Source organism: Brienomyrus brachyistius, unplaced genomic scaffold (assembly GCF_023856365.1).
Source record: "Brienomyrus brachyistius isolate T26 unplaced genomic scaffold, BBRACH_0.4 scaffold567, whole genome shotgun sequence".
In the NCBI taxonomy this organism is placed as follows: Eukaryota; Metazoa; Chordata; class Actinopteri; order Osteoglossiformes; family Mormyridae; genus Brienomyrus; species Brienomyrus brachyistius.
Window position 1 is genome coordinate 14,493 of NW_026042842.1, and position 8,801 is coordinate 23,293.

Below are 8,801 nucleotides of genomic sequence, written 5' to 3' on the forward strand. Positions count from 1 at the left end.
AACACCAGCACCGTGAGGTTTGGCCTGGACTGGGTCCTGTCCTGCACGGTTGAAGACATGTTGACTGATGGTCAGCCCGTGTTCTGTTGGATCCCACAGAAAGGAAATGGGAATCCCGTTTGGATCGGATGCTGACAGTTGAAAAAAAACTCATGTCTGTGTGTTATGAAAGAATATCAATAAATGTTTCCGAAAGGGGATGACTCATTTGGTAATTATTTACGGCTTATGTTATGGCTGAGAAATTTACAGTCTTTACTAAAGTCTGACTTCTTTCGAGTCACCTTTAATATAGATTGGACACTCTCTATGCTATGTACAATACTTATATAGATGGTACATGTTTACTTGCTTGCACAGATGGTTGATTAGGTAATTAGTGTAAGTGTGTGTGTGTGTGTGTGTGTGTGTGTCCAATCGCATGTATGTCCAAGGTCCATAGTAAGTAATATACACTGATCAAGAGATGCCTGAAAGTGGATGAAAGAGGACATTAGTGGGTGTATCACTTAGTGTAACGGGTGCAGGAAAATGAGCAGGACTGCAAGCCATATAATGACCCACTGTCCTTATCTAGCTCTTAACCCTAGGATGCACAAGTGGGTCAAAAATGACCCGGTGAGGTTGTTTTCTTGCAGTATCTTTGTAATGAAAAGTTTTTATCTTTTCATATTCCAGGTATTCCTGAAATTACATGTTTTTGATATCATGTCATTAAAATTTTTAAGTTACCTCTTATACTTTTTAAGAAATTGTAATATTTGTATTACTACCCCAAGCTTCCATAAGTGGGTCAAAAATGACCCACATGCATTTCCCATACAATTTCTTGGGAACCTGTGCTTCTTATCAATTGTGGCTGTCAAGGATACATTTACTGTGGACCACACACCCTATGTTAGAAGTGTCACCGTTCAGGAAGATTATTTTCCACAGCAAGACCTGATACATGTAAGTATTATTTTTTTATCTCAGAAAAAAATATATATATTTCACCATACTTACACATTCATGAATATTATGTGAAGGATTATTATTATTGTTGTTATTAGGTATTATCAAATTATCCTACTTTATAGTTAGCTAACACTTGCTAGCTAACTAAGCTAGGTATCATTACTGTACATATGTATTGTGTGAGTGTGTGTATGGGTGGGGTTTGAGGAGAGAGTGTGTGTGTGTGAGAAAGAGAGAGAGAGAATGTGCATGTGTGCATTTATTTACATAGCTACATATTGATTGTCATTCAAAACATTCTCTTCCTTTTATGTTTCCTCATCTAGTGTCATGACTGCTAGGTTTACAGGAGATATGGTCATCCAGATGCCAAACAAGCCCACCAAGTATGGCCTAAAGATCTTCTGGGTTTGTGATGCACGCATCCCATATGCAATAGATGGGATGGTTTACACAGGGAGACAACCAGGGGAAGAAGTTCAGAAGAATCTGGGAGACAACATTGTCCGGCAGTTGTGCAGTAGATTCAGAAACACAGGTCGCAACATCACCACAGATAACTTTTTCACCAGTGTGCAGCATGCGCAGCATCTCCTGGAAATGGATCTCACTATTGTGGGGACTCTACGACAGAACAAGCCAGACATCCCTCCTCTGATGAAGGCTTCTAAGTCCAGGGAGGTTCACAGTACAGTTTGGATTCAATGGCAGCATTACCATGGCCAGCTATGACCTTCTATAACAAGACCAAAGGAGGTGTTGACACCATGGACCAGATGGTTGGCACCTACACCTGCAAGCGACAAACACAGAGGTGGCCCATGGTGCTGTGGTACAACATCCTTGACATCGCCACCCTAAATGCCTACACCTTTTTCACGACTCAGCACCCTGAATTCAACAGAGGTATCACCAATGCACGACGACTCTTGCTCAAAGAGCTCTCAAGGGAACTTATCACACCACACATGAGGAGTCGACTGGAAGGCTGCCCACAACTGCAAACCCCGATCATTGAAGCAATGGGAAGGTGTGGGGTGACAAAAGCCACAACCCAGCCACAGGACAGAAGCACACAGGGCCAACAGAAGAGAAAGAGGTGTCAGATCTGCCCAAGTAATAAAGATCGCAAAGTCAGCAATAGGAGTGGGAAGTGCAATGTGCCTGTGTGCAATGATCACAGCCAGAAACAGGTAGTCTGTCACAACTGCATGCAGTGAGGAGACAAGAAGGCAAAACAGGGACTATCACATCAAAAGCTTCAGCAAACACCGACACTTACCTGCAAGAGAATAGAAAAGAGAAAGGAACTGTCAATGACCGGACATTTACCCACATACACATAATGAATGTTCACATTGTTCTGTTGCTGTTCTGTGCAGTATTAGTTTTTTAATTATCAAAATGTTTAAAATCTGTAATAAAGTGGAAAATAATAAAATTTCAAACATGAAATCATTCTTGTGTGGTCCAGAATGTAATACAGACTATAGTACAATTCATTATTCGTAACCAAAATGTCAAAAAATGGCATGAAACACATAGATTTTTATAAGTGGGTCAAAAATGACCCACTTATGGAAGAGTGTAGGGTCATATGACTCATGCATCCTAGGGTTAATACAGTATGCATACAGTGATGTATCTACAATGGACAGCTACTATAAGCAGATAGCACAGTACAGGTGCTTAATCTGTATGCTATTTCCATCCATCCATTGTCCAAACCGCTTATCCTACTGGGTCACAGGGGGTCCGGAGTCTATCCCGGAATCAATGGGCACGAGGCAGGGAAGAACCCAGGATGGGGGGCCAGCCCATCACAGCTCACACTCACACACCATTCACTCACACATGCACACCTACGGTAAATTTAGCTACTCCAATTAGCCTCAGCATGTTTTTGGACTGCGGGGGGAAACCGGAGGAAACTAGCAGCTTTGTGTGGTAATTGTTTGTATTAAAAACACATTGGATCAAGTCAAATTATTTTTATGAAGAATTAACATCTAAAAGCTGCTAGTAGACCGTGGGAAAATAATTTTTCTATTTTCTTTCAAAAGTAGGTATTGCAATTTCCATCATATGTAAGAGGGCCTGCCCATCAGAGTAATGTACATCCTGTGACATGTATTGACTATCAAGACAAACTGAAACACGGTGTATTAGGCTGTCAATGAGTACTGGACTAGGGTGAAAAACTGCCTGATAATCTACCTATTAACTAGAAGAGTACAAACTGGAGACGGATCCCCTAATACAGAGGGATTAACGTCTGTGCCACATCCAGAACCATTCAGTGTAGGAGTCTGGTGGTTCTACTGGATACTGACAAGTACCCAGCCCCTTTGTTCCCTCTGATAATCATCAGTCCTCCTCTGAATGCCTTCACCACTCTATTCCTGAATAGGTACACATTTAAATATGCTAGCAAGATCAAGGTATTGGGATAACTGTTAGGTTCGCTGTTCAGAGAGTTGCAGTGAAAACCATCATACACAGTGGCCCTTTCTGGATAAGATTACCTCCCTCTGATCTAACAGGTCAAGATCAAAGCAAGGTGCATTGCAATGTCTGACACCCAGCACACTACAGCATATAAAATACAGGTATCCATCGCCTTCCGCATTTGGAACCAGGACCACTTGTTGCAAGTCAATTTGGGCATATCTCAAGTTATACGAGAGAGGCAAGACATTAAGGACAGTATACACAGTACTGAAATAATAATGTACATATTAAACCACAGCACTTAATAAACAGATACTGCACTTACATTTCACAAAAAAAAAATAAAGCACAGATTGCACTAAGAAATCAAAAGATGCATGTGCTAGCAAACAGTGGGAGCTGAGGAAGAAGCAGTGGTGAAATACTTTATTGTACAGTACAGTAAGTTTCTTTTTATAGAATGAAATAGCATACAGGGGGCGGCATGGTGGTGCAGTGGTTAGCACTGTTGCCTCACACCTCTGGGACCCGGGTTCGAGTCTCTGCCTGGGTCACATGGGTGTGGAGTTTGCATGTTCTCCCCATGTCGTCGTGGGGTTTCCTCCCGCAGTCCAAGAATATGCTGAGAATATGCTGAGGCTAACTGGAGTTACTAAATTGCCCGTAGGTATGCATGTATGAGTGAATAGTGTGTGAGTGTGCCCTGTGATGGGCTGGCTCCCCATCCTGGGTTGTTCCCTGCCTCGTGCCCATTGCTTCCGGGATAGGCTCCAGACCCCCCACGACCCAGTAGGATAAGCGGTTTGGACAATGGATGGATGGATGGAAATAGCATACAGATCTTATAAGCACCTGTACTGTGCTATCTGCTCATAGTAGCTGTCCATTGTAGATACATCACTGTATGCATACTGTATTAAGAGCTAGACAAGGGTCATTATATGGCTTGCAGTCCTGCTCATTTTCCTGCACGCGTTACACTAAGTGATACACCCACTAATGTCCTCTTTTATCCACTTTCGGGCATCTCTTGATCAGTGTATATTATTTACTATGGACCTTGGACATACATGCGATTGAACACACACACACACTTACACTAATTACCTAATCATCCATCTGTGCAAGCAGGTAAACATTTACCATCTATGTAAGTATTGCACATTGCATAGAGAGTGTCCAATCTATATTAAAGGTGACTCAAAAGAAGTCAGACTTCAGTAAAGACTGTAAATTGGCAGCCATAACATAAGCCGTAAATAATTACCAAATGAGTCATCCCCTTTCGGAAACATTTATTGATATTCTTTCATAACACACAGACATGAGTTTTTTTTCAACTGTCAGCATCCTTCTCGATTGTCAGAAGCTCTGCGCTAGAGGGAGGTTTACTGGTCTTATACTCTTCTGGCACCTTGTGTGATTCCTGACTTGGGACATCAGTTTGGCTCCTTCTGTATGTGGTTTACATTGTATTTGTTCTTTAAAGTTGCCCCTTCAGAATTAGACAGTGTAACCAGCTTGCCACATATTGCCTGGATGACATAAGGTCCGGTAAAATCCGGTTCCGTTCTTCCTCCTTTCCGTCCCCGCTTCCTCATGTTGAACAGAAGCGCCTCATCTCCAACATGATAAACTGTGTTTTGGTACCTCTTTTGTATTCGTTTACCACATGCCTGCTTCTGTTTTTCCTGTGACTAGGAGATGTTTTCAGCTGTTGTTGCTTATTGTCTCAACTACTTTATTTTTTTCATCAAAAAACGTGCCGTAGCTTTTCTCATCGGGAAGAATAATTGTGGAAAGCTGAAGTGGAAAAACATTCATAGCAAATTATTATTATTCACAGATCATTATAAAGAGTCATTTTCTAAAAGCATTAAGAACAATGTAATTTGCTGTTTCAAGATATGTTTTTAAATAACTACTTGTCAGTCATAAGAAACTCTTCAACACACATGATCCGATCTTGCCACAAATCATTTTTAATCTCACTTTTGTTGCCAGCAGTTCAGACATTAATGGCTGTGTGTTGAGTTATTTTGAGGGGACATCAAATTTACACCATTATACAAGCTGTACACTGATTACTTTACATTCTATCAGAGTTTCATATCTTTAACGTTGTCCCTTGAAAAGATATAATAAAATATTTACAAAAATGTGTGGGGTGTACTCACTTTTGTGAGATACTGTATATTAAGGGATTGATTGTCAATAATATCAGTAATTCCTGATGTAATGTTAAAAGAATAGAGCCTGTCTCACACAGTTCTAAAACAACCTCAAAAACAGACTTACCATTTTATGTCATCATTCGTTTTCTCATCCAGGCCATTGGTTTGGGGATGATATGCAGCAGTGATCAACGGCAGAACAGGGGCTCTGAACGCAGTATGGATTAAAAAGGAATTAACCATCTCTCTCAATATAAAATTAGGATCATTTATTCTCTACAGAGGCCCCCATAGAATAGTGCATCCATCCCCTCACTCATGTTTAGACAGACGTAAGGCAACAGGCCAATGACATTCAGAACAGCAACAACATCAACAATTGTACAGCTAGTTTTAAAATTTAATAAAAAAGACAAACCAATTAGGTAATATTAATGAAATTATTAAAATGTGCAGATTAATAGTCAGAAATAATTTGCGATTTTAAGAGCGGAAAGGATACATTAAAACTCAATTACATTTATCCCTTAATAATAAAAAAAAGGTTTTTGAATTTTACATCATGATAAATGAGAACTATATGTGATTACTAATTACTGTTGACTAATTTCCTGTCTGGACGTTTCCCTCCTCATTGTTAAAAGTCATTATATGTCTGGGTGCCAGTCAGTGGAAGCACACAGACATGTTGGCCAGCTGTCATATTCATTCAGCACCAGCCCATCAAGTAGAGAATTCAGCACCACGGACAGTGACCTGTGTTACAATGACATCAGGTCATTGGCTCTAAATATTTTTCTAGAAATAACTAAATGGCTCTATTGTAGAAATTTCCAGCCAGAGTCTTGTGGTGCGTTCGTTTTTCTCTCGGAACTTGGAAATTCCAAATTGGGTGACATCACATCCAACAATCTCCCGTTCAAGCTAGCACAACTCGGAACAAACATGGCTGCCTCCATGAATACGCTGCTGTGTTGTTGCTTTATATTTTAGCAGTTATGGAGTAAGATTATTATTTCAGACAAATAAACAAGAAACAGGAACTAGTCAAACCACATTAAAAGCTTTATAAAGTATTTTAGTACATTCATAGCGATATTCTTTTTTCGAGAGGCAAACAAACTACAAACAAACCAAAAACACTAACAAGTCTGGTAAAAATCTGATATTGCATGTTAGGATACTGTTTACGGTCACAATATGGTATTCTCTAAATCGAACACGTGCAATTACATTAATAATTACTAATAATTATAAATAATAATAATAATAAATGGGCGGTATGGTCGTGCACTGGTTAGCACTGTTGCCTCACACCTCTGGGACCCAGGTTCAAATCTCCGCCTGGGTCACATGTGTGTGGAGTTTGCATGTTCTCCCCATGTCGTCGTGGGGTTTCCTCCGGGTACTCCGGTTCCCCCCCACAGTCCAAAAACATGCTGAGGCTAATTGGACTTGCTAAATTGCCCGTAGGAATGCATGTGAGAGTGCATGGTGTGTGTGAGTGTGCCCTGCGATGGGCTGGCCCCCCATCCTGGGTTGTTCCCAGCCTCGTGCCCATTGCTTCCGGGATAGGCTCCGGACCCCCCGTGACCCAGTAGGATAAGCAGTTTGGAAAATGGATGGATGGGATAATAATAAATTTAACAAAATAAACATTTTTAAGGATTTGTAAAATAGAATTAATGTTGAGTGTGTAAGCCGCCATGTTGAAATTACGTCACAGGGGCAACTCGGACAAGAAGATTCTGTCAGACATTAACGTCATAAAAGAGGCGTTTCTAATGGGAAGTGATGTTTTTCGTGACGTTTTTGTCCGAGTTGGAGTGAAATAATCAAACGCAGCATGTGTTCCTATTTGAAGAGAATATTCTATTTTTATTCTAAGGAACTACAGAAAATCAGCTCTGCATGTGATCTCCCCTTTACTGCTCGAGCAGGGCACACGCACATCAACAAGTGTCAAGGCAGCAAGTGCATGCAAACAACTTCTCAGGACGGTTACAGTATAGGACCTTCAGAAAGAGCCAGACTGCGGCGTCATTCAGAGATTCCATTGTCTAAGGCTTGCACTAAAACATTACAGCATATTTAAACAAAGTAGCATGGCACCTGTGTCAGAATCCCTCCCTGCCTTGTTCTGTTCTCTCTTTGTTGTCCCCATTTAGCCAGCACATGTCACTGGCCATCCTGACTCCTCTTTTGATTGTGGGTTTTAAGGATATCAGTGGGTCTGTGTTTTCATAATTGTCCCCCAGGCCACCATGCTGCTCAGCCCTTGATTCCAACTACAGTTGCAATCAGGTGGTTCTCAATCTACTAGGACTGTATAACAGGATTGGCCACCTGTTCTACCTTTACTCGTTCAGCCGCATTCATGAGTCTGGCCTATAGGTTATTCAAATTTTGTCCTGCCAAATTTACCGGACAGGAGGTGGACACTGCAAATGAATGTGTGAATACTCCAATACCTACATCTTTACAAGTTACCTGAAGTGGTTTGGTAAATGATTGTGAGGTTGGAAGTCCTTCTTGATGTCTGTTTGCAGCTCATCCACCAGCAACTGCACGAGTTGTCGCTCCCAGAGGGAATCCCACTCTCGGTCCGCTGGAGGGTCCATCTCACTGTAGCTGGAGTATGTTTCCATCAGTCACTTGGCGTGGGGCTCACAGAATTTACCAGGCTCCTGTTTAATCTGACGCACCTTAGTCCAGTCCATGCATCTGGGGAACTTCTCTGAAAATCTCTGGCAGATTCTTTGCAGCTATACTTGATATTGGGTACTTGCCGCAACTAAGTAATGGGTTGTTGAATCAAAGTCCCGTTCCATGTGAAAAATAACCCCATTTTAGGGTTTTGTTAAACAACTGGTCTAATTTGGATGCAGAGGTTCTGCACGGAAGGCCCAGTCTCTGAAGGGCTGTGGCATAGCGAGGCCTGTTCTGCCTGGAATCCGGCAGGTCACTGGCAACATCCCCCAACTCCTTCATCTATAAGGTCGGGAAACCAGAACGTTTACTCCCCCTTATGGATAAGGACATACCAACGTTGGGGCAACTCCTGCTGCCTGAGTCTTCAACCAAGTCCAAAACAAAAGTATACAATGTTAGGAAGGGTAATTCAATGGTATGAGACTGAAACTAGAAACTGTAAATCGGATGGAGTTAAATAGCAATACTGTGGAAGAGGCATGGGAATTTTTTAAAAGCACATTGTTG

At 41.4% G+C, this 8,801-nt stretch overlaps 1 long non-coding RNA gene across 1 annotated transcript; it reads left to right on the forward strand.

The window, feature by feature from the left end:
• Window positions 1-590: 590 nt before the first annotated feature.
• LOC125729206 (uncharacterized) lies at window positions 591-2,412 on the forward strand. Its single transcript, XR_007389669.1, has 2 exons — window positions 591-951; window positions 1,284-2,412. It is a non-coding gene; the product is annotated as an uncharacterized LOC125729206 (long non-coding RNA).
• The last annotated feature ends 6,389 nt before the right edge of the window (window positions 2,413-8,801 follow it).